Source organism: Carassius auratus, chromosome 47, assembly GCF_003368295.1.
Source record: "Carassius auratus strain Wakin chromosome 47, ASM336829v1, whole genome shotgun sequence".
Taxonomy (NCBI): Eukaryota; Metazoa; Chordata; class Actinopteri; order Cypriniformes; family Cyprinidae; genus Carassius; species Carassius auratus.
Window position 1 is genome coordinate 51,149 of NC_039289.1, and position 19,986 is coordinate 71,134.

The window sequence follows — 19,986 nt, forward strand, 5'->3', positions numbered from 1 at the left end:
TTGAAGTAATGTGCGGAAAGTAAAATTGTTCGGAAGGTTGTTCGTAATTGTATATTTTAGTTGTTCATTCATTAACAGGTTTTATGTGTACTTTAAATGCAATCTGTAGTAATATCCGTGAAAAAACGAATGTTTGTAAAATCATATAACCTTTTCACATGTTTTTTTTTCGGCTACTGTTATATTAGAATGTATCCTTACCGTTTTCATGGAAATGCGTCATGCTTTTCACAAAACACACCACAGCTACAATAGCTGTGTATAAGGCATGTATTGAGTTAAATTTTTACTTTTTATATAAAAAAAAAAATTACATGTTAACTATATTATGAAATATCTGATATTCCGATTTTCAAATAATTGTAAGTAAATATATTTGGTAGTTTAACACCAAGTACTTTTGTGTATTGGAATGTCTGAAATCTAAAATAAACATTGTGTGGTTGAAAACACTTAAGTTGTGATATGACGAAGTTCATAATAATGTCCATCGAATCGAATGACATTCATAAATCATTTCTTGCTTAAATTGTTGAATTTGCTTTAGAATAGTTTTACGGTTTTGTTTGCGTTAGCAATGATCGTCATAAAATCGTGAAATTGTTTGCAAAGATATTCTGGAATTAAGTGTTGCTTTTTTTTAAAATGCAGTTTGTAATAATGTCCACAAAAAAATCTAATGGCATTTGTAAACCATTATTTCATAAATTGTTGAATTATGTTAGAATATTTTTACAAAAAAAAGAAAAACCCATATTTTGTTTTGCAAGTATAATAAATGACAATCATTCAAATGGTAAAAAAAAAAAGTGTATGTTTGGTTCTTATGTATACGATAAAATTGTAAAATCATAAAATTGAATAAAAATGAAAAATTGGTTTATAGAATTGCTTGTGAAAACCATCTTGATTAAATTTTCACATTTAAATAAGAGATATTTTATTTGATTTTTTTCTTGTTTCTCATAAATGAAATTTACGACTTCATAAACTTCGTAAAAGTATTTTAATGAATGTTTTTTTATTGTTGAAATAGTGAAAAACTTAAGCAAGAAAGTTTTACAAAAAAGTTTACAAATGATTCAGTGTTTCTGAAATGAGGCTCAATTTATGACAATGCATGTTATTTAATTACAATATTTTTTATATAATATTATTATGAAAACAGCAATGTTGTATTTTTGTTTTCATAGGGTACTATGAGAAATATTGCAATATTGTTTTCACATGTAGCTCTGGAGAACAGAAGCAAGTTGGAATCCTAGATTAATGTCTGATATCTGAGGATAAAGTTGTTAAAAGTTAGATATGTTTCTACAATATATATGAATGTTTTTAGAACATTTCATTTTATTTCAGAGTGTTCTTGTTTGATGTCAAGATGTTGTTTTTTTTGTTTGTTTGTTGTGAAGGTGTGCACTCGCGACACAAAGAGCAAAAGCAATAAAGTATGAAAGAAAGCAGCCACAAACAATCAGTGCTTTATGAGATGGGCGGCTGAAAGACGGTTATTGATTTGTCTGTGCCGTGTGTTATGAACAGACAGACAGCTGTAAATCCTCACCACCTGCTGTCACTGTAGGGGGCAAAATACAGGACAGAGGGGCATCAAAGCTGCTGTCTGTTGAGTCACGCCTCAGAGAAAGAGGACAGCACTCATACTGAGCCATGTTTCACTTTTATATGATTCTTTTACCTCTAAAATGTGGATTTTAGTGCTTATGAGAGAGATTCATATTAAAATTCTTATGTAGCTTAGTCGTCTGTCTGTTACTCTATTGTTCTATAATTCTGGCACTCTATCAGGCTTTCATTCTATCATTATTTCTGTCTGTTTGTCGCTCTGTCATTCTATTATTCTGTCGCTCTATCTAACGTTCTATCGTTCTATCATTCTATCTGTCTGTCTGTCGCTCTATAATTCTGTCCCTCTCTGTCTGTCTGTCTATCTATCTATCTATCTATCTATCTATCTATCTATCTGTTGCTCTATCGTTCTGTCGCTCTGTCTATTGTTCGTTCTATCATTCTTTCTGTCTGTCGCTCTATCGTTCTAGCTTTCTGTCACTGTCTGTCTGTCTTTCACTTTTGTTCTATCAATCTGTCACTCTGTCTCTTTCATTCTATCGTTCTATCATTTTATCTATCTGTCTGTCTCTCTATCATTCTGTCCCTCTCTGTCTGTCTATCTATCCATCTATCTATCTATCTATGTATCTATTTATCTATCTATCTATCGCTCTGTCATTCTATCTGTCTATCTGTTGCTCTATCATTCTGTCACTCTATCTATCGTTCATTCTATCTGTCGCTCTATCATTCTGACGCTCTCTATCGTTCTATCATTCTATCATTCTGTCACTCTATCTATCTATCTGTCTATCTGTCTATCTATCGTTCATTCATTCTATCATTCTGTCTGTCGCTCTCTCGTTCTATAATTCTTTCACTCTATCTATCTATCTATCGTTCGTCTGTTTGATCTATCATTCTGTCTGTGTGTCGCTCTATCGTTCTGACGCTATCTATCTATTGTTCAACCTATCTATCGTTCTATCATTCTGTCGCTCTATCTATCTAGTTTTGTACAGTGATTGTTGTATTGCGTATCTCTTCTGAAGAGTGACTCTTGAGTGTATCGTCTCTGTGTGTTTCTGTAGAGCTGTACTCTGGGTTGCCTGTAGGTGGCGACGTTCCGCCGGAGGCCAAGAAGTCTGAGGAGAGCGCGCTGTGGCAGAACCGCGTGCCAAACTTCCTGGCCGAGAAACAGTTCAACGCTGCGATGGCGACCATCGAGCCGCACTGCGCCGTCTGCACGCTCTTCTGTCCGTACACACAGGTAATGCACTGTGCAGCACTATCAAATCACTAAAACAGACTTTTGGCTATCGGCGCAAAATCTGGTTCACTTCTAAGCTTCTTTGGACCCGATTAATTTCCTTGTACGTTTCTCTGTGGTTTAGCATGTTCTTCTCTCTCATGTGTTTGTGTGTGTTTAGCCTCTTAAGGACCCCTTCCACCTCTCGGACATGTCTGGTCTGGTGTCCCGGGTCGGCTCTCGCACCCGTCCACTGGTTCCAGAGATGTGCTTCAGCGCAGGAACTGAAAACACAGAGCCGCTGCCGTCGAACTCTCACATCGGTGACGACGGCCCCAGTGTCCTGCTGTCGTGTAGCTGCTGCGGCCTACAAGTCCACACAAGTGAGCTCACACACCTCACATGTGCTTCTTGTGATCCAAAGATGGCTTTGATGTCATGATAAGAGCCGTTCACACAGAACACTATGCTGCTGTTTAACCATTCATTCATACAAATGTGCTCGATGGATGCCTTCAACTAAGTTCATACTTTGTTTATATATAGCTTGGACACACAAACACACACACACACACACACACACACACACACATATATATATATATATATATATATATATATATATATATATATATATATATATATATATAAAACAACCCTTAAAAAATCCTTAAGATTAAGAACCAAGTGGAGTGATTTTGAACAATTTTTTTTTTTTTGCTAGTTTCTAAAAGCATATAAATATTATTTATTTTATTTAAAATAAACATTTATTATTAAGAACACATACATTTATTTATAATAATGCAAATAAATTTTTATACTGTATTATAATATATATAAATATAATTAAATTTTTAAAACAAGCTGTTAATTTTTTTATGAATTATATATAGCTTTACTTAGACAAATAAACAACATTTTTTCTGTAAAATGTAATATTAAATTAACATTTATTTAAGTATAAATGATAATGAACAATATTTTTTATTTATTATTATTATTTTTTAGAAATTGGCTTCATTGGACATGCCCATTTATTTATAAAAGTATAATATATAATAAAAATAATTATTCATAATATATTTAGTATATTATCATATGTGTTAGTCAAAATAGAGCTAACATCTATAAAAATAAAAAGTTTATTTTTGGATATATGTTGGCTATATTTGGACTTTATTGTATGAGTAAAAAGTGCCTTTTATTTGTTCCTTTAAAAAATGCATATTAATGAATGTAGTTTCAGACCATTAGTGTTGTTGTAGTTTCTTAAAAAGGAAATAGTTTACTTCAAAATCTGTCCCGTCTTTCACGTCTGCATCTGTATCTCCAGTTGTTTGTTTGCCTCCTTCACACCAATCTGCATTTTTCAGTCTGTTTGTGCTAATAAACGCCCTTGATTCAGGCTTTATCTAAGTGTCTAAGCACTGGATCTGTTCCGGCCAATCTTAAAGTGGCTACGGTCACTCCTTTGCTCAAGAAGCCTTCACTGGATCCTTCTGTTTTAAAAAATTACCGGTCCATCTCTGTCCTACCTTTCATTTCCAAGTTATTAGAGAAAATCGTGTTGGATCAGTTCCAACACTTTTTGTCAAATAACTGTATATATGAGGTCTTTCAATCTGGGTTTAGGACTGCCCACAGCACTGAGTCCGCTCTCCTGCGAGTGCTAAATGACATTTATCTCTCCACTGACTGTGGAGACACTGTGGTTCTAGTTCTCCTAGATCTGTCGGCGGCTTTTGACACCGTTGACCACCCTACTCTGCTAGCTAGACTGGAGACGTGGGTGGGCATAAAAGGCTCTGTCCTGTCATGGTTCCAGTCTTACCTTACTGACAGAAAGTTTTTAGTAAAAATGGGAAACTTTTCCAGCTCCATGGCACCCCTGAGATGTGGTCTTCCACAGGGCTCTATTTTGGCTCCCTCTCTATTTTCTCTTTACATGCTACCGTTGGGCACAATTTTTAGGAAACACTGTGTATCTTTTCACTTTTATGCAGACGACACCCAAATTTACATTCCAATCAAGCGCAATAATCCTGCAGCACTAAACTCTCTTCATCTATGCTTAGAGGAGGTGAAGGCATGGCTAGCTCAAAATTTCCTATCCCTTAATGATGATAAGACCGAGGTCATTGTTTTCAGCCCGAGTGAAAGGTCCCAGTTCACATGCCCACACTTGGGAGGTCTATCTCCCTTTAAATCTACAGAAGTGCGGAACTTAGGTGTTCTTGTTGACCAGTCTTTAAAGTTTGATAAACACATCTCATCTGTAGTCAGTTCTGGTTTCTACCAACTTCGCTTACTATCTAAAATCAAAGGCTTTCTCACTCCAATAACTCTGGAAATGGCGGTTCATGCCTTCATCACGTGTCGACTGGATTATTGCAACTCACTATATTGCGGTATATCAGATTCTCAAATCTCCCGTCTTCAGTTAGTCCAAAATGCGGCAGCCAGACTCATCCATAATTGTCGCAAATATGACCATATCTCTCCCATCCTCAGATCTTTACATTGGTTACCAGTCCGGCAGAGAATAGATTTCAAAATTCTTCTCTTTGTCTTCAAATCTTTACACAACCTAGCACCAGTTTATCTCTCTGAACTTATTCATCCGTACATTCCGTCCAGAAGTCTCAGATCCCACGACCAGGCGCTGCTGGTAGTCCCTCGTGTCAGACTTAAGCGTAGAGGGGAGCGTGCTTTTGCGGTGGCAGGGCCTTGTCTGTGGAACACCATGCCTCTAGAGATCAGAACTGCTCCCAACCTCCCTGTTTTTAAGTCTCTGGTCAAAACATATCTATTCTCGTTAGCATATTGATTTCTTATCTTAGACTGTTCTTATTTTTTATTTTTTTTATTATTATTTATTTATTTATTTATTTATTATTTTATTTTTTTTCTACATTTGCTTCTTGATTTTATAATTAATCTTAGCTTAGTTGTTCTCTATGTGTGTTTTTCTGCTTTTATTCTTATATGCTTGTTCTGTAAAGCACTTTGGTCTGTCTTGTGTGGCTGTTTAAATGTGCTATATAAATAAATGAACTTGAACTTGAACTTTATCTGGTGGCAGGGCCTCGAGAGCCAATTTACCGTCAGTCAGGCTGAACCCAACTCAGACGAGCACAGAAAAAAACCTCACGAAGAGGAGAAAGTGTCTCGTTTCGAGGGGTTTCTCTCCACGGCGCTAGTCTAAGCCGCGCAGTTAGCCAATTAGCCGTTTGTCGAGATGAACACCAGCATCTGGGTTAAAAAATGGCAGTCTAGACCAAACTATTTCAGTTTTCTTGATGTTTTTGTGTTTTCCAGAAGCGTTCGGCCGTGATATTTCCAGTCGGCTGATGATATGATTATATTTACTTGCGAAAGAGCGACGGATTTATGTCAGCGTGCTAAAAAACGTTGGGATACGTAAGTTTGTGAGTTGATTACGGCGAGTTGTTTGGATTTATGAAGTGCGGTCTTGCTCTGCTTTTAGCAGCGCTAATCACTTTAGCGCTGCTCTCTGTTTTCACTCTGTCAGACTGATTCCAGTCGTCAGAAGAGTACTTGCTCATATTTTACCTGTGCTGCTGTCAGCTCTTCTCAAGCTCTCTGAAAGAAGCACAGCTTATGAAAAACTGAGGTTTCTGTCTCGTAAATCTCCCCTGATGACCCACGTTTGATTAAGATGCAGCTCGGTTATATATTACTGCATCGAGGACTGTTAGCAGCCTACGGTTATAGTGTGTTAATTAGTGGAAGTGTTGATTATGACAACTCTTATTATTAAGACTGGTACAATAATAATAAGAATAATATAAATATTAGTATTAATAATAATAATTATTTTCTTTTGTTAATATAGTTATTTTCTTCGTTTTTTTGTGCATTTTTTTTGTTTAGTTTTTTGTATAATTGTTTTACTTTTTGTTTTGTTTTCTCTTTGGTTTATTCAGATTTTATTTTTTTCTTTCTGTTTTGTCAGTTGTAAATTCTTTCTGTTTCATACTTTTGTATTCTGTTTGTTTTTATTTTGTTTGTTTTCCTTTTTATAATTATAATATATTAGTATTATTGTTATATTTTATGTAATTATATACACATACATATCTTTTGTTTTGTTTGTTCTTTGGTTTCTGCTTTTTCCTACACTTTTTTTGTCTTTTTGTCATTTAATTTCTTTGTTTCTTTCCTTTTGTTATTCTCATTTTATTTGCATTTAATTTGAGTTTTTTTTTTTGTTGTCATTTTTGACTTTAGTTTTTTTCATTAATTTATTGCATTGTGTTTTCTTTAAATTTTTTCTTTCATTTGTTCTTTTTAAAATAATAATAATAAATAATTTATTAATAATAATAATAGCTATTATTATTAGTGTGTGTGTGTGTGTGTGTGTGTGTGTGTGTGTGTGTGTGTGTTTAACAAATATATTTTGTTTTTGTTTATTCTTGTCGTTTTTTTGTCTTTTTCATCTCCAATTCATTACTTAATTATTTTATTTTTTGTTTATATTTATTTGTCTGTTCTTCTTCTGTTTATGTTTTCATATATAATTTCAATAAAATAATAATAATAATATCCATTTTTATTTTTGCAATTATTTGAAATAAAAATCTTGTTTTTTATTATTTTATTCTTCAAGGCCATAAATGATAGATATTTTACTGTATCAAAACCCCTTTACTGTGGTAAGACCACTACATTTTGACCCCTGGTGGCTTCTCACTATCATTAACTGTCTCCACGCCGTGAGTTTCCTGCTGAAAGTAGATCCCGTGGCTCCCTGGAGGTGTTTTAAACGCCCAGATCCCCTCGACTTCCTCTTACAGAGACGACAGCGAGCCACCGACCCAAATTAACCCAAGAGTAATAACAACAGCATCTCCAGCTTGTTTGCTTTCCAAAGGCTTGAAAAAGAGTCCTTGAAGTGATAGACAGCTTGTTAGTTTCTTCATGATATTTTGGGTTTTTCTTAAGCGCTCATACACTTGAACTCTGTTGGAAATGGCTTCCCTGAACATGGGCTGAAGACTAAAAAGATTTTACATATTTCTGACGATTAATGACTTGAAAACGGCTTTGCGACTTGTTTAACAATGTGTTTCCAACCAAATGTCAGTATTCGGGATTTTATAAATTGTAATTTAATTGTTTTTGTAAGAAGTATTGTTTGACCCCGCTTACATTCTTATTTAAGTAAAATATATTAGTGACTCATACACAATATTTAATATACAATTTTTTGTTTTTCCTTTTGTTTTGTTTTTCATTAATTCTTTGGTTCATTTGATTTGTTTTAATGACCTTGTTAGTTTTTGCTCATTTTCTTTCATCTTTTCATTATTTCATATTTAACATAGGTTGATAGTTGTTTTTTAATGAAAAATTACAAAAAGTGTTTTTTTTCTCAATAACATAGACTAGTGAATCTTAAACAGTTTACTTAATATATTGTAGTTTTGTTTGATTTCACTAGTTTTCATTTATTCTCTTTTGTGTTTATTCGTTTGTTGTTCATTAAACTTTTTAGAAAAATTTTCCACGAAAAAACATTTAACTTTAATAATACACAATATATTCAAATAATAGTTTTTACTTATTTTACTCATTCATTTGTTGTATTTTTATTTTTTTCCTTGACTTTATCCTTCATTCTTCATTTCTTTTATCAATTAAATTTTGCTCCCATAATTTTTTTGTTTGTTTTGTTTGCTTTTGTTTCAAATATGCATTTTGCTTGTTCTTGCTTTGCTCTAAATTACAGAAACAGTTTATCTTAGTAAATAGCATACATTGGTGAATCGTTTAATAACTTGTGTTATTTTTCTTTTTCGCCGTTTTGTTCTTTTTTTACCTTTTCATTTTAGTTAATCAGTTTTTTCATTCGTTCATTTGTCTGTTCTGTTTCATCTGTGCTTTTGTTCATTACTAATTAGTTTGTTGCACTTTAGTTTTTCTATCCTTGTATTTGTTTTTTCTTACGTTGTTTTTCTTTTTCGCTGTTTTTTTTTCTTTTTTCATTTTAGTCCGTACATTTTTCGCTTGTTCATTTGTTTGTTCGGTTTCATTTGAGCTTTTGTTTTTTTGTTCATTACTACTCAGTTTGTTTAATTTGTTTTATTTATTGTATTTACTAACATTGTTTTTCTTTTTTGTTAATTTGTAATTTTTCGTTTATTTTTTTTTGGTTCATTCTTTGTTTGTTTTGTTTTTAATTTGTTTACTTGTTTTTATATTTGTTTTAGTTAATTGCTAAACCTTTCGTTCATTCTTTTGTTTGTTCTCTCTTCCGTTATTTCTGTTCTTTCATATCTGCATTCATTGTTTTTTCTCTTTAATGTTTTCTTTATTTTCGTTTGTTCTTTTTACTAAAATTGTATTTAAATTTTGTATTGTTTTCTTTAATAATACAATAATTAATAAATACACGGTCTGTTTAATAATTAAATCCGAACGTACATTTATCAGTTTGGTTCATAGACAGCTAAGTGTCTGTTCTCGTTTCCATCAGGTTGTTACGGCGTAAATCCCGAAACGAAACGGGACGGCTGGATGTGTTCTCGGTGCACTGCGGCCGACTGGACAGCGGTAAGTATCGCAAACATAGATCAGTTAAAATCATTGATATTAAAAATTGTGTATGTTGAACTTCTATATAGCACATTTACTGTTGCGTTAACTTTATTCGGTCCATGATTGGAGTTGTTTATTCGTCGCAGGGCTGCTGTTTGTGCAGTTTAAGAGGAGGAGCTTTGAAGAAAACCACAGATGACAGGTCTAACATCTCGAACTGTTTCTCTCATATCGCGAGGAGATACGCGACATCTGTTCATGTGTTTGATGTCCCGTCCGCAGGTGGGTTCACGTGATCTGTGCCATCGCTGTAGCCGAGGCTCGTTTCGTTAACGCTGTGGAGCGAGAGCCTGTGGATGTGACGGCTGTCCCCGACACCAGGAAGAGTTTGGTGAGTCGGCGGTGAAACCACAGTCCTCTTCGTTGTTTTACCACATAATGTTTTCAAATGGAGATCTCTCTGATTGTTAATTTGCTCGTTTGCGTTTCCTTTAATTTCTGTCGTAGATGTCGGTCTTTTACATTTGTGTTTGTGCATTTGTTTCTTGCTTTTCCCTTTCGTTCTCTATTTTTATATTGTAGCTTAATTTTTCTTACTTTAAAAAAAATATTTCTTTCATTATTTGCGTTTTAGTTTTAGTTGATTCAGAATTTTTTCTTCGTTCCATTTCATTTGTGCTTTTGTTTGTTTGTTTTTTGTTCGTTACTAATTCGTATTTTGTATTTCTGTTAGTTTTTTCTTGCATTGTTTTTCTTTTTCGCTGTTTTTTTTTTACTTTTTTATTTTTATTCGTATATATTCATTCGTTCATTTGTTTTTTTCTGTTTCATCTGTGCTTTTGTTCATTACTAATTAGTTTGTTGCACTTTATTTTTTCAATCCTTGTATTTGTTTTTTCTTACGTTGTTTATCTTTTTCACCGTTTTGTACTTTCTTACTTTTTTGTTTTGTCAATTTTTCGCTGTTTCATTTGTGCTTTTGTTTTTTTCTTCATTACTAATCAGTTTGTTTAATTTGTTTCATTTATTGTATTTTCTTACATTGTTTTTCTCTTTTGTTCTTTTGTAATTTTTTAGTGTTTTTTTTGTTGATTCTGTCTCATTTGTTTTTAATTTATTTTATTTGTTTACACTTACTTTTTTTGTTCATTCTTTTGTTTGTTCTCTCTTCCATTCTTTCTGTTCTTTCATATCAGCATTCATTGTTTTTCTTTTTAATGTTTCTATTTCATTTGTTCTTTTTACTTGTAATTGATATAAATGTAATTTATCTTTTGTATTGTTTTCTCTGCTTTCATTTGTTTATTCATTTTCCTAAAGGACTTTAGTTTTTTTTCTTACATTGTTTCATTCTATTTTGTCTTTGTTTGTATTTTTATACTTTTGTTTAAGTTTAGTTTCTTTTTATTCACTTTTTCTGTTTCTTTCCATCATTTTTTTAAATCTTTCATTTGTGCTTTTCTTTCTAATTAGTTTCTCTATTTTCTATTTATTTCTTAAGTTTGTGCTTGTTTATTTGGTTATTTCTTTTTCATTAATTTTGTTATTCAAGTTTAATTTTATTTCTGATTAAGATTTTGTTTGTTCTTTCTGTTTTTTTTTTTTTTTTTGTATGGGTGCTTGTTTTCTCATTATTTTATACTTTATTTTGTTTTGTTCTTTCCATTCTTTCATGGTACATTTATTTAATTTTTTTTAATTTTTAGGTAATTGTTTTGGTTAATCGTTTGTTCTCCATTTCTGTGTCTTTTTGTTTAATTTTTTTGTGCTTTTTTTCAATCGTTCTTTTAATTTCTCACTTGTTTCAGTCATTGTTCTAATTCTTTCATTGATATTTTTTCTTTTTGGCTTTATTTTATTAATCCGTTCATTATTATGTGATTTCTTTTTTTTTGTTCATTTAGTTTGTTTCTTTTGCCTTTTTCATTCTTTCACTCTTTCTTTGCTCAGTTTTTCTTTAATTTGTATTTTCATGTTTTGCTGTTTCTCTCTCTCTCTCTCTCTCTCTTTCTCAGAGGATATATGATGCATTATTAATGACGTGCAATGGCTGAATAATCAGGTGTCGTTTCTCACTGTGCTAAATGCGCTGCATTGATTATATAGGCAGGTTTTCTCCTCCTCTGCATGTCTGAACGCTGCTCAATGCATTTATGCTGACAAATACACAACCCCAGGCAGCTTCAGCACATGATTACTTGAAAAACATGCTTCGCCGAGGCACATAACCCTCTCTTACAGTTCATACAGTTGACTTGCTCTACCAGTCGCCATTAGCACGTGTTTGGTTTCCAGGCACAAAAGGAGGCCGCTTTATCTTCCTGCTCGCCATGACACAAACGGACACCGGCTCTTGATGCATGAATGAATAACTGAGAGCTTGATGCTCGTAAATCATGTATTTTCTTTTCCCTTGCCCTGTCCGTTGGCCTGTCTGGCGATCAATCTTTGGCGAATGATAAATCAGAGGCTTTCACCAGCCGATGAAATATTTCCGAGCTGGCGCCTCATCAAAAGGCCGTTGTACATTATGGCCGCTTGGCCACAGGAGGCTGAAATGAAGTATTGACAATTTAATAAAGAATCTTTATTCTTGTCGATATCCCTCTGTGTGTGTGTGTGTGTGTGTGTGTGTGTGTTTGGAGGTGGTTTATGCAGAAATGGAGGAGAAGAGGATAGAGACAGGAATTAACAGATTTTTTTTTGAGAGGATGTTAAAAAAATGCTAAAATATCAGCTGCTTTTATTTGCAAATACAGTCTCGTGCCACAAACTCAGCCCTGATTTCTGCGTTTTGTGAGTCCATGTGAAAACGAAACGGACTGTTTGTGTTCATTTTATTAGTTAATGTTCATCTTTGTAGTCTTCATCTGATCTGCTGAGCTCATGGAATGACTTTTGTTTCCAGCTGACACTTGAAAATAATGTTAGCCGAAAGCCTAATAGCTGCTTAGCATTGACTTTGCAATCTCAAGCCACATTCTGGTATGAAACGCCCTTTTTCTTATGCGTAAAATCACTTTTTCTCATTTAATATATTCTTACTAAATGTCTGCTTTTTTGTTCATTATTGTACATTTTTAGTTAGTTTCCTTTTTCTACTTTTTCCATTCATTCTATTGTTTTTTTATTTTCATTCATTGTTTTCATTAGTTCATATATTTGTTTGTTCTGTCTGTTTCTATCTATTTAGTCTGTTCTTTTTGTGTAGGTTTTTTCTTTCACTATTAGTTTCTTATGCTGTTTGTCTTTCAGTTTTTTCTTGGTTTGGCTTCTGCTTTTGTTTTAATTCTTTTTATTTTATTTTTGCTAATCGCTTCGTTTTTCTTGTTTCTGTTTATTAAATGTTTGTTGTTTCTTGCATTTTTTTTTTGGTCCATTTTTATGTTGTTGTTAATTTTATTTTCATTTTTTATACTTTAAAAAAATTACTGTAATTTTAAACATTTTGGAAGTTTTATTTTAGTCCACACATTAATAAATGTTTTATAATGAAAGACTTCTGAAAATACGTCCTTTTTTTTTAGTTTTTTTTTTTTTTTACTGTTTACGATTAGCCTAATAGCTATATGTGACCCTGGAGCACAAAACCAGTCATAAGGGTCGATTTTTTTTTTTAAAACCCCAGAGACTTAAGACTGGTTTTGTGTTCACATCTAGCAGTGTACTCTCATTTGGCTTAGGCTCCAACTTCCAGTAGGCCCTTTCCCTGATGGATAAAATAAATTTTTGTTATTGAGTATCCTGGAAATTTGTCATGTTACAAAGGCTGTAATTTCTTCGTTACGATTTGCAGAAGTGTGTCTACTGCCACAAGACGACCAAGCAGATCTTCGGCGCATGTATCCAGTGCTCTTTGGACAACTGTTCCACTTCCTTCCACGTCACCTGTGCCCTCCTCGCTGGAGTCGTCATGAAGCCAGCTGATTGGCCATACGTGGTGTCCGTCACCTGCCACAAACACAAACAGACCAATCAGAAGGTGTGTAGCCACCATAGAAGGGATCTTAATGCACACGGTGATCCTCAAACTGACGGTTTCCCTCCGTTGCAGGTCAAAAGTGGCTCACGCGAGCTGTCTTTGGGTCAGGAGGTCATCGGCAAGAGCAGCAATGGTTGGTTCTACCGCTGCACCATCACCGGCATCGGCACGCAAAACTACTATGAAGTCAACTTTGATGACGGCTCCTACTGTGATAACGTCTTCCCAGAGAACCTGCTGGTGAGATGCCAAGAAATAGCCACTTTTAAGGGATTTACATTTGGTTTTAGTTTAGTAAAAGCACTATGTAATGTTTTTTGTTATGTTTGTGGCTCACAATTTAGACATTGTTTTTTCCTCAGAATTGTTTGATATAAACTTTTTTCAGAATTGCGATACTCAAAATATGTAGACTCAGAAAAAGTTTATATATCACAATTCTGACTTAATTTCTCCGAACTGTGAGTTTATTTCAGTCCAATTCTGAAAAAAGTCAGAATTGCGTGATATAAACTCGCAGTTGAAGAGAAAAAAGTCAGAATTGTGAGAATTTTTTTTTCAGTGTTGGAAACGGGTTTCCATACTTTGTTGCATTCACTTGGCTCATCCAACCAGATTCTAGAGATTCTGATTCTAAAACCTCCTTAATCATGAAAAAATTAATAATAATAACTGTAACGTATGTCATTGTGGCTTATTGCTGTCTAAAAGGCAGCTCCTGGATGCTAATTGGTTTAAATCTAGATTGATTGAAATTCAGCTCATCCAGTCAGATTTTAGAGTTTTTAGTAGCTTGTTCATGATAAAACCGTTGTAATGTACATCCTCTTGTGTCTGATTGCCTTTTAAAATGCATTTCTCTGATTGGTTAAAATCTAACGGTAGGTTGTTATGGTTGCCAGTTGGCTTTGGCACAGTCATTTGGCTCATCCAATCAGATTTTAGAGCTACAACTGCCTGTTTGATCCACCATCTCTGTGATTTCTGCATCTCAGAGTCATGACTGCCTGAGGAACGGCCCTCCAGATCTGGGTGAACTCGTGGTGGTCAACACCTTTGACGGACGGGTTCTCAACGCTTCTTTCATCAAGGAACACATCCACCGATACTATCAGGTAACTGTGACGTCCTTCAGTTTTATTTGTGTTTGTTCATCCCCCCTTTTATGACTATTTACTTGGTTTGGTAATCTGTTTCAAGCCAAACTACTTTTTAATTGGATATTAAATGGACGTTGCAAAGTGCAACGCGTCTTCATACAGCAAACAAATAATCGTACAGTGTGACCAGAGTTGTTCAATCTGTGAATCGTTGACTCTTATGAAATGGATCTATTTAATTATTGTCAAAATGAATCAGTTTTAGGTATCTCAATAACTAGAACAATTAATTGTTTAAAAAAATGTGCTATTTAATAAAGTCATTTGTAATTGAGTATAGTATTTAGTTTACTTGTATAATTCAGATCAGTAGAGTTTCACAATGATATCAGATTTTTAGGTTAGAAACCTACGTCTTCAATTCATTGATTCCCAATCTTATCCGAGTCTTTCAGGAGTCCCACATTTGGTGCAAAGTTTGCTTTCCTTGTACACAGAGGAGCCACTGACATGTTGAGTGGAAGAGAGATGAGAATAATGGGAAAATGAGAAAACTAGGCAGATGTGACGCATTTATGAAGTCTGTAGATGAAGCTTATAAGGTGTAATGGACCACAGGTGTTGAGAATAGGCGTCATTTGTCTTCTAAATCACATTTGGATGGAAACGTGACTCAGAAAACTACCAGTTTCAGTTTTTTTGGCTTACAAACTGTGTTAATACATTGTTTGACACATTGGATGAACTAGTTTTGCTTCACGTCAGATTCTTTCTCATTAAAACCCAAACGCACACAGTGTTTCATTGCTCGGCTGAGTTCTTGAGAGACTCCTCTGTCAGCATTAACAAACTGCTTGATTCTCTCCTCCACCACAAGACTCAATTATTTATTAGATCCGTGTGAGACTTGGCACTCGTAACAAGCGCCAATCGCTTTCATGACGTCACTTTTGACTTTGCTAGACGCGGCAAACGTTCTCCCACCCGCCGCAGGCGATCTGTAGCTGGATGCCTGAATGTCTGACAGGTCTTGAAGCCGTTGGGAATTGATGTGGAATAGGGTGTTGATTGCAGACTGGTTGAAAGTTTGCAACTTATGTTGTTGTTGGATGTTGTTTCGATGAAAAATGTAAGAGTTTTAAGGGAATATTTGAGGTTAAATGCAGTTTTTTATAGCTTTATTAACAACATTAGTGGTTAGTGGAAGTGGTTCTAAGGAAAGGATCCAAGGCATCTAAACTGTATTTCCTTCCAGGTGGAGTTTCAGGACGAGACGCAGATCTTACTGAAGCGCAGCGAGATTCACTCTCTGGACCATGAGCTGCCCAAGAGGGTCATGTCTCGTCTGGTAAGCGCTTTTATTTGCTTCAGGCCGAGTACCATATGTTTTCTGCACACAGAATTCATCAACGTAAAGTCAAAGTGCAGGTGCAACGCTTCATAGCTTTCGTATTTGTCAAACTAGAGGGTTTATCAAGCTAACAGTGCAGTTGGAGCTGAAGGTGTGCCGATCTGATAATTAGTGTTGGTATTGTCTCTGATACTGCCATTTTCTGCTGGATCAGGTAGCGGTTAAACGAGTTACTCTGTTTTGAGTAATTTCCAGGTCTGGAAAACTATGTAATAAAAAAGCAGAGTATGTATTCTTTTTATCTGAAATGTAAAACTGTTCAAAGAAAAGGTTCAATAAACTATCTCACGGACATATTACACTATGCATTAGTTGAGCATACGTGCTCTATGCCTCTTCGTATTCGAGCCTTTCATATTGATAAATTCTTGCGCAATGAAAGATTATTAATATCCTTTCTTGTTCTGATCAATTTATCATATCTTGCTGCCTCATTACTGTGCTATACATTTAAGTATTTTAATTGTTTACTATATATTTAAATATAAATATATTTACTTGTTTTTCATTCATGTATTTCACAACAAAACAAAGAGAAATATATAACATTTTACCAAATTTAGTCGGACGCCTTTATTTGTTTCCCATTAAATAATGCTTTTTTTTAAATGTTTAGATTTTATAAAATTGTGCACTCATGATTTTTCTAGAGTAATTTTTGCTGCCGAATTGTCCACTAACCTAGTTTATAATAGTATTTTTGTCATAAATTATGATTATTTTTTAATTTATCTTTCATTAAAAGGAAGTTGTCTATATTTAGTAGATTGTGTTTAACACACAAAAGAGTGATGGTCAGGTCAACTTATATATTGAGGTAAGGAAATTCTACACTAATTTTGAAAAAAAGGTCTTTGCCCACCCCTGGTTGGAGCCCATTTGGAGAGCTCTGATGGACGTCACTAAATGATAATTGTCTTTTCTTTTTATTAACAGGCAACTGTGAACCAACAGCAACCTCAGGTGCAAACCGTCAGACGAACCTCTTGCCGCAAAGCGCCCTCGTCTGCCGACACCGCCTCCAATACTAGCCATTGAGCCCTCAGCACTACCTCCAGAAATAGTCAACACTTTCCTTCCTGCTAGTATTACTCCAAACACCAGCACTGCCCCCTGCCTGACTCCCCCCACCTCACTTCCTGTTACTGCAGCCACACTTCCTGCCCCGGAACCCAGCGAGAGTTACACACACAGCTCCAGTTACGTAGCCTACATGGAGTCTCTCCTCAACTCTGACTTTCCTCCAGAAGAGGGTGAACAAGGTGTTCAGCAGATGTATTGAAGCGCCACTTTGCGCTACCAGCTATTCGTCAACACATACAGACTTTAAATTCATCTACTGCATGTCTTTGTTTCATTTATTCGCTGTCGTGCTAATCCGAGTCTCCCACCTATGAACGCGTGGGACGCATGCGTGTCATTATAGCTTGAAGCTGAAACAGACCCAGTACATACCCTTGGGTGACGCCTCACTTTTCCGACCCTTTCCACGATCCCTCGCTCCGGTTCTTTCATTTAACACGAAGAGCTGCCACACGTTTTCAGATGGGATAATCATTCACTTGTATGTGCTGTTGACTATATACCTGATTTTTTTCTCAAACGAGTGCAAAATATTTTTCTAACTCGAGCCAAATCATGCTACCCGGTCACAGATCACATAGACAGTCTAAATTTGTACAGTTTCGGGTATTTTTCTCTACGCTCAAGTGTTCGGGCGGGGGGTCACAGGAAGAGTTTTTGCTGGGCTCATTGGATTTAACAAGTATTTAAATGTCTTTTGTCGCATATAAATTTAATACTTGTATAAAGAAAATCAATTATGGCAGCAACAGAAGCTACAGTTTTCAGTTTACGTACACATCTGTGTTACGATAGATTTGCGTATCTTCATGTATTCTTCTATAATCTATGATAAAAACTTTTTCAGCACCAGATGAATTGTTTTTCTAGCATACTTGGTAGACGTTGATATTGAATACTATTGTCTGTTTTTTTTATTATAATTACAGTTGTTGTTATTGATTATTATTTTTATTGATTTTTATTTTGGTGAATATTTGCAACATATTGTCAAAAGATAAAAAAAAATTGAATATCATTTTTATTCAAAAGGTTGAAGTGGCATACATTTAAGCGTATAGTCATAGGTGATATTAAACAGATACGCAATCTGCCTTCTCAAGGTGCTATAGAGGTCTTAGACTACTGAGGGGCGATCCGGGTCATGTGACCCAGAATTAGGTGTACATACTAGATGTCCTGCTTGCAAATTGGAAAAATTGTCTTCAGTATAACTTCTAGTCTTATCAAATGCCGTCACATTCAAATAAAGGGTCTGGTTGTCACTTTGGATTTGTTTTCTCCTTGTTGTTTGGCCATCCTTGTTGTTTCATTTTCTGACGCGAGCGATTATCAATCAGCACGCCTCCTTCACTGGTACTTGTGGGTTCATTATTCAAATAGCACTGAAAGCTTAATCCAGCAAACCCTCCATTAATTTGGAAACAAACACTTGGATATGACCGTTACAGACAGGATTGTTGTTATAGACTAAAGTCAAAACGGACCCAGTACATAGCCTTGGGAGATGCCACACTCTTCTGATGCTTCCAACAACCCCTTGCTCCACCTTTTTTGTCAAACTGAAAATGATTTTCATGTGGAATAGTCATTCACTTGCTTTAGCATGCCATAGATTTTGGAGAATTGTGCAAAATACAAAGTAAATGAATGCAAGGAAAGTCCCCAAACGAGGTTATTTTTTCATTAAATAGACTGTTTGAAAATTATTAATTGCATTCCTTTTTATTGCATTATTTTTCAAACATAATTGACAGTCCTTTTTTCATATATATATATATATATATATATATATATATATATATATATATATATGATATAAGAATATCTGAATTACATCTCTACGATAATATATGTGTGTACAGAGGTTTGAACTTCGCAAGCACATCCCTCTTCCCTTCTGTTTAATGTGACAACCATCGTTCTCGTCTCAAAACCGTTTGTTTCCCACCCCCCAGTGATGATTACGGCTGCTCTGACAGTAGACGTGAAGTGTGTCAATGGCATTTGTACTCCTCTGTTTTTGGGATTTCTGCTTTGCATTAACAGAAACGTCACAAGAGGCAGGTTTAATGAAATAACCCACCACAGCTTGCATACTGATGATGGCAAATGTTTATTTGTGCAGAAGTACTAGGAAAGATTGTAATAAAATGTGAAGTGAAACTGTGCTTTGTATTTGACCATGATAAACCTGGTTTAAATAATAATACAAATAAATTAATACAATACTTGAATGAATGTAGTAATTGATTATCAATAATTATAAATATATTACATCTGGCTAGGCTTTTGCTCATCTATTTAGTTTTTAATATTCTTTTTAATTAGTTCTTTGTAATGAATCACTTCAACCAGTTCACAAATTGAGTAAACTTCCCCAAATGTAATCCAAACGGTTCTTCAAATCCTTATCCAGTAATCAAAAACAACTGTAAAGGTCACGGAAATCAATTGGCCTATAACAAGCTTTTCCTCTCGAAAATGTGGCATTTAAAAAAAAATTGCTTTCTGAAAAGTATATTTCTGAAGTTCAGAGGTCAGTTAATTGTTGTTTATTCATTTCAAATGATCACATTCGAACAGATTAAAAGCTTTTCTCGGAGACCAGGCCTGTTAAAAATAAACCATTATGAAAAAAACAATGAATCATCCGATGCAAGAAGATTAATCTGAGAGGTTTTTTTTTTTAAATCGAAGCCTCATTGACATTTAGCCGCTCTAAATGTGCCTTTTTCTAATTAAAAACCAAACTAGGCTTTTAAAATATCGACTAATTGTTTCGCATAACTAAAGTGAAACGTCAGTCCGTATTTGTTTTGCGCAACTGTAGATCCCATAATGCACCGCGCACATCGTCGTGACACTCGCTCACAAACTCTGTTCATGAAGTGATGAATCCTCTAATGCTCAGACATATTTCGAGACACAGCTGCAGAACTGAAGAGATGTGAAATGACACCTGAGCTCATTACCTGCTGCATATCTTCATTAGCTCAGTGTGTGTACGTACGTTCAAGCTCTA

General features: G+C 34.7%; 1 pseudogene; it reads left to right on the top strand.

The window, feature by feature from the left end:
• Nucleotides 1–18,231, top strand: part of LOC113064642 (lysine-specific demethylase 4B-like) — a 54,086-nt pseudogene extending 35,855 nt beyond the window's left edge.
• Nucleotides 18,232–19,986: the final 1,755 nt, after the last annotated feature.